The sequence below is a fragment of the Papilio polytes genome, unplaced genomic scaffold (genome assembly GCF_000836215.1).
Source record: "Papilio polytes unplaced genomic scaffold, Ppol_1.0 DF824158.1, whole genome shotgun sequence".
Classification (NCBI taxonomy): Eukaryota; Metazoa; Arthropoda; class Insecta; order Lepidoptera; family Papilionidae; genus Papilio; species Papilio polytes.
In genome coordinates, this window is record NW_013525046.1 from 2,058,712 (window position 1) to 2,065,449 (window position 6,738).

At 33.5% G+C, this 6,738-nt stretch overlaps 1 protein-coding gene across 1 annotated transcript in view; it reads right to left on the minus strand.

Moving 5' to 3' along the window:
* The window catches only part of LOC106111616 (CUGBP Elav-like family member 1), a 252,661-nt gene that overhangs the window by 241,303 nt on the left and 4,620 nt on the right, over nucleotides 1–6,738 (minus strand). The gene's annotated exons all lie outside the window — the stretch shown is intronic.

Sequence of the window (6,738 nt, forward strand, 5' to 3'; positions counted from 1 at the left end):
AAGACCGCAAGATGGCAGTTATCAATGGTAACAATACAAATTTCACGGTCCGGCGGCTCTTTTTTTGCAATGGATAATCCCAAATCATTCCCAACCTACCCCTTTATAATACGCAGAGGCACAAAAGACACTATGCATGCAAACGTACATATAGATATAGCTTACAGTAAAAAGGTTGACCAATCCTTTACAGACGAATTCCAATAACGAACGAATGTATAGAACCAGTATAGGAGGGACCTATTCATGCCATTGTCGGTACACTCGGTACGATAATGCCTACGTTACGTTTCGAAGGATTTTTTTCATTAAATTTATTTAAGTAGGGTTCGAGAGCTCGGTCGTTCAATATATGCTCAAAATTAAAATGTGAAGAATCAATTTAATCAGACGACAGAAAGGGACCTTTTCACGAAAGAGTTCAATTTAAAACTAACAATGTTCATACGAAAATATAAATATCTAAACAGCCAGGAGGTTTTTTTTAATTTAGTATAATTTTGATTAAACTTAAAAAAGTTGAACAATACAATATAAATAAAAGCTAGTGTGCTTTTCCTCACTTTTTGTGGGTAAAATTAGATTTTTATTTATATCATACTAATATTATACATGTGAAAATTTATATGGATGGATGTTGGATATTTGGCATAGATATAGGAGCGTAGTTTCGAAGTACACATAGGCTACTTGCGTTTGTTTTTTTTCAAAACGCAGACGGAGTCGCGTGCAAAATAGTAGATTACTTTCAGTAGGTAAACCCTGCTTAAGAATTTATGTTTTAGGATCATGACATAGCAAACTGCTACAGTACTTTCAGGATTGACGTCACCTTCACTACTGACTTTGTTTTATAAAATAAAAACGCAAAAGTTACTTCTCTAATCAAGCAGAGAGTATAGTTCCCTTTTTGTAAATCACTACTCTGAGAAAGATATCGTAACACGTTTAAATTACCAAAGCTATTGATTTCAAGCTCCCCTTGCAGTTTACGTGAGGGCCCGTGAAACGTCAATATGCTTCCCTAATAAGGGTGAGGTCTTTTGTTTGTATGTCTACCAACGCTGCAACACTGATCATCGCTTTTATCTAATGAAGTCTTTGATGTGTACAAATTTATTTTTCACTTCAACGAACAAGGAAATTGTTTGATTTTGATAATGAATGGGGTTCAGTCGTCTGAGCGATGTACACGTGTTTCTTGTTGTTTTGGGGCCGTGATTAAAGTAATAACCTCATAAACGGACATACAACGGTATTAAATAGTGTAACTAGACAATGATTTAATAGTTTTTATGGAATATTCAATAACAATTAGCTTATCCGTCGTCATTAAAAAATTGCAAATTTTCTTGCAAAATTATGTCTATACTAATATTACAAAGAAGAAAGATTTGCATTTTTTTAATATATAAACATTGAAATAACTCAGAAACTATTTGATTCAAGGAATATTTCACCATTTGAAAGGTAATTTATCTGTGAGTAACATAAGCTGGGAGAGAGGCTGAAAACCAGCGCGGTCTTCAGTGACAAGCTGGAGGCCGCATCAGCTGAGCCTTCTCCTTTGGGCCAAGTATTTTTTTGTCTTTATTTTTAATTCTTCAGTAATATGATTTGTAAGTTGTGTTTTTTTTTATTTTTTTTTTGGTCAATAAATAGTGTTTTATTATTTATTTATATCTTTTATTTATTTTTTAATTTCACGCAGGCGAAGTCGCGAGAAATGGCTATTTCTAAATATGTTAGAAAACGAATATTTATAGGATAAACAATAAACGTTCCGCGATCGTTAGCAAAAAGTTAAATATAGATTCGAGTTCGATCCTTGACACGAGCCTAAACGTTCCGGGCGTAACTGAGTTACGACTATTCTATTTGGAGGGATATTTTTGAATCAATTTCTCGGGCGACTTGGCGTGTTTGGTTCATGGAGTTTGCACTCGTGCGTGTGGCATCAAGCCGCCGCAACATCTACCTTTTTGTAGCGGAAACAATTGATTTTATTAATTTGTTACAAGGAGTTTCACGAGAAAAGCTTCGTATTTTCGTATAAACAATACAAATTTAGTTTGTTTCTACGATGTCGATAAAATATATTTAATAAGTATATATGTACAGAGACAACATTTGTCGTTCACCGAACATTAAAAACATTTTACTTTTACACTTTAGACTTGCACCTTCTACTTCTCAACTGGTTTTTAATATGAGTTTTTGTTTTGTGAACAATGTATTAAAAATGGAAATATTAAGTACCGTCGCGGTCACCCCAACAGGCTGTCAAAGTGACAACTCGCATGATTGATTACTTTTTTGTCTTCAATCTTCTTTTTATTGAAATTGATGGCTTGTTTGGAGGGTTGGCGCATTGTTATTGAATAACGAACATTTTTAATCATTGCCAAAATCATCTGAGCCCTAAATTGATTCTCAATATTACGGTTTTCATTTGTTTTTAATTTAGTATTTTTTTTCTTATAGTTAAAGAATTCGAATTGGATTTGAATCTTTTACAATATTGGTATTACAAGACACAAATTAGGGTTGCTATGGCAACGCTCAAGAAATTCATTACTTCTAAAAATAATTTTAACAGGGAAACACTGGATCGTTACACGTGCCAATTAAAAGGGTTTTGAACAGTTAAACGTTTTCTAATTCAACGTATATTTTATAAAATAACGGTAATAAGTTTAAAGTTTAAAAAAATATTAAGTTATTGTAATTTATTCATGGTAAAATAGTTATATGTAAATTTAAATAAAATTTGATAGAGAACCGAGCAACAAAATGGAACATCTTTGAAGGCGGGAATACAAATCGACGAGCAAACTTCTTATCCTGAAAGGCTAACTTATATTATGAAACATTACAAGGGACGGCTTAATTGACATTGCCCCGAATTCGGCAGTAATTGAGTTATACAGACGAAACCACTTCCTCAGATTAAACTTAGGATAATGTTCCGCGCAAAATTTTGTTGTTTCGCGTAATCTTAAACTTTGTTAAATGAATTAAACCAAATTTAAATTTAAATTTCCTTAATTTATATTTAAACTTGCTGTTGCTTGCGACTGCGTCCGCGTAGATTTAAAAAAATAGCCTATGTTACTCACAGATAATTTACCTTTTTTATGGTAAAAGAATCTTTAAATCGGCCCAGTAGTTTCTACTTGAATTAAATACACACCAAAAACTAAAAATACAAATGTTTCCTCTTTATGATATTAGTTTAGATAATAACACATATATTTTTAACCTCGTATTTACTACTTAAAATTGAAAATTATAAAAAAAAATACGATATTTTTAATTTGACGTAATCTTTAACTTCTCTAATAATTTCTGAAATAACCAACAACAAATCCGGGTGCAACAACTAGTACATCATAATCTCCATCACGAATGAGCATTACACTCACAATTAAGGCCGGTATCCACAGCGTTGTCATGGCAACACACTTGTACGTGCTCGCCTCGGCCCGACGCCGCGATCCCGCTACGGCTTCCCAGAGCCACTGCTAATGAATCTAAGAACCCCTATGCAGAGCAAATTGCATACTTGCTAAATTATATACTAACAGCATGCGCACACCTAAGACTATACTTTTGCGCAGCAATCTAGTCTTGTTTCGATTCCCATGAGCTTACACGAAGGAGCGCACACTACTCGATTTTTAGTTGAGCAATTAAACAGTTGAAATGGCTGCGAAATAATCGACAATAGACACACAACTGTTCTGGGACAGATGAGTCAAAGTGCGCCCGCTATAAACGTCTAATAGATATAACAAACTGTAAATTAATTGTTGAAGAGTAAATCGGATTGAGTTATATGTTTAACATGAATGAAATATTACATTTCAATACCTATATCTCATTATGACTATACCAATCACAAAAAGAACATCGAAACAAAGACAGAACAGAAGGCAAACTTAGCAAGTAAAATCCAAATTACATTCGACTAAGGGACAGCTTTTTGAAAATACCCTGAGGGGCGGCAATAAAATTGCAGCTTGCACTCTTCTAGGAGTAACAATCAATCTCTGGTGGAGTCATTTACTTTCCCGCCTGGTATATAACGATCAAACATTGCAGACGCCGCGCCTGCGGGACCTTCGGAATGAACTACGTCAACGCCTCCCAGAGGGCTGCATTCTGGGAAAGGCGCACTCTTTTGACTAAACTATCGCACAACTGCTGTGCGATCGTCGATTGTTTTGCAGCCAATTCAAATGTTTAGCTGCACATCTATAAATCGACCAGTGTGCCCACCTCATAAGCTCATAGTAATCAAAAGGAGACTAAACAGTGGTGCGATACTGCAACTGCAGTTTCTTACCTAACTTAATCGATTATGTTTTCGCCAGTTCAAATCTGATTTTGTTCCTATTGTTATCACGATTGGCGTTTAGTTCATAAAAAAAATACAAGTAGAGAAGTGCTAGCGTGGCAGTCACTTTGAATTGTTGAGACATATAAAGTTTTCAACCGGCAGAGATGTAACTTTAAAGGCTTCGGTGCGCGGTAAAAAGGTTTTGTAGAAATTTCTCCCCAAGGGGCACAACTAAACTTGGAAGCTATATCTCCGAGAGAGAACCGTGACAGTGGATGTAATGAAGTCTCTGATATGTAAAGACAAATAAAGATTAATTCCTCTATTATATTATTCTGATGATGGCGTTATGATTTCCTGCCTACCTACCGATGTTATAAAGAGGAAACATTTGTATTTTTAGATTTGTTTGTATTGAAATAACTCAAAAAATACTGGGCGGATTTAAAAAAAATCTGGCACAGTTAAAAAGCTACCATGTCAGTAAGTAAGATAGGCTGTGTTTTAATTTTTTATTCAATTTCACGCAGATGAAGTCGCGAGCAACAGCTAGTAGCAAATAAAATTAACCTTACCTTTAAGAGGAAAAATGAAACCAAATGGAAAAATATATAGATTCTTAATAGGCATTGTAGTTCACGAAGTTAAGAATATCACATTATACGATATTTTAGAAACATTACATTATGTTTTAAACAAAATTACCTTTATATTTTATAAAAATATCAACAAACTTTTGATATCCCATTATTTATAAAAGCATATTTTAATCAATTAAGATTGAGGAGAATTTCGTGACCCACTTGAACGAAAACTTCATAAAAACATCTAAACTTACATTGAACTTCGCGCAGCGCGTAAGTGAAAAGTTAGCGGTAAAATTGCGTTGCCGTCAAAATATACATGAATATTTCGTCTACAGCCGTGTTAAGAATAAAAGAGGCTTAAAATAACGAGATCAGATTTTCGGCAAATGCGCCGAGTTTCCGCGACCTCACTCGCTCAACTTTTTTCATTCGCGGACGATAGGGAAAAAATCGGTAGGAACCTTTTTGATAACGCTTCCGTTCGTGTTCGAAACACGCGCAGCTGGTTTCAAGTTTTTTAAAGCTTTATTTAAATATGCCTAGTATTTGCTCTCTATAGTTTTTGTACACATGTACTTGAATAAGGCTTTCGATATGCAATGTTTTAACATATTTGTTCAAACAAATAAAACAAAGAAAAATGATTTAGAAATGAATTCTAAGATAGCTTCTAAATAATGTGATTGTTATCAAGATAAAAAATAACTTATTATTTTAAAACAATAACAGCACTTGAATGAAGCTAACGAAATACATTCAAGTTTAAATTATGTACATACATTAGGTAATACTATCAAGTAAATCACGGGCCCTTGCGTCAAAACTTAATTTGAAATTTAACTTAATATATCTTAGATTTATTGCTTTCTAACTGATAGTAAATCTTCATTGTACCAGATGTTTACGCGTAGTTACGCCTACGCAAGGTTAAGTTTCAAAACATTATTTATATGAGAATTATACTAAATTTTTTTAACATTAAATTAAGCTTAATGTAAACGAATATTAAACTAAGTAAGCTTTTATTGACTTTTCTAGTTCGATATTCAATCCATGTAATAACTAAATCAGGAGTGGTGAACAAATGGCAACACAATATTTTACTTCACAGTGGGTTACAAAGAGCGAAAGCGAAGTCATCATGCTACGGAAACTACCAAAAAATCAAAGTATTTGATGCCAAATTTATGTCTGCATTTAACATTTATTTAGAAAAATATCACGTTGTTATGTAGAGATTCGTCACCCCTGACCTAAACTCTATCCAAATATTTCTCGGAGAATTTCATTCGATTGCGTTTTCTTAAGTTCCTGACAAATAAGCCTGCAATATGGTATATAGTAAATTTATATAAATGAACCTTTCATTTATAACAAATTGTACTGTTTCAAACAACTCTTGGACTCGTTCTAAAGTACTGTGACCATGAATGTATTTTTTCCGAGACTAAAATTCTTATTAAATATTTTGAGTATACCAGTCTTTTGTTGTTATAAATAACCCAAAATATAGCTGAACTGTAGAAATACAATACTACACAAAAATACTGTTTGGAGACACTCTATTTCACTGGTCCATTCTTACTTAATAAGATTAACAATTTTATCCTAAGGTGAAATAAATAAAGTCTGCTTAATCGTCAATGTATTGTCATCCTATTCAACAGGGACTTTGGTACTCAATATTTAGAAGCGAAACTTTAGTTCGCAGGAAATCGACAAAGTTCCATCTCGTCCGCTTGCTGCTGTCGTCACAATGAGAGTAAATACTGGGATATCAGCACTTGTAAACGATGACTTTCTAAAAAT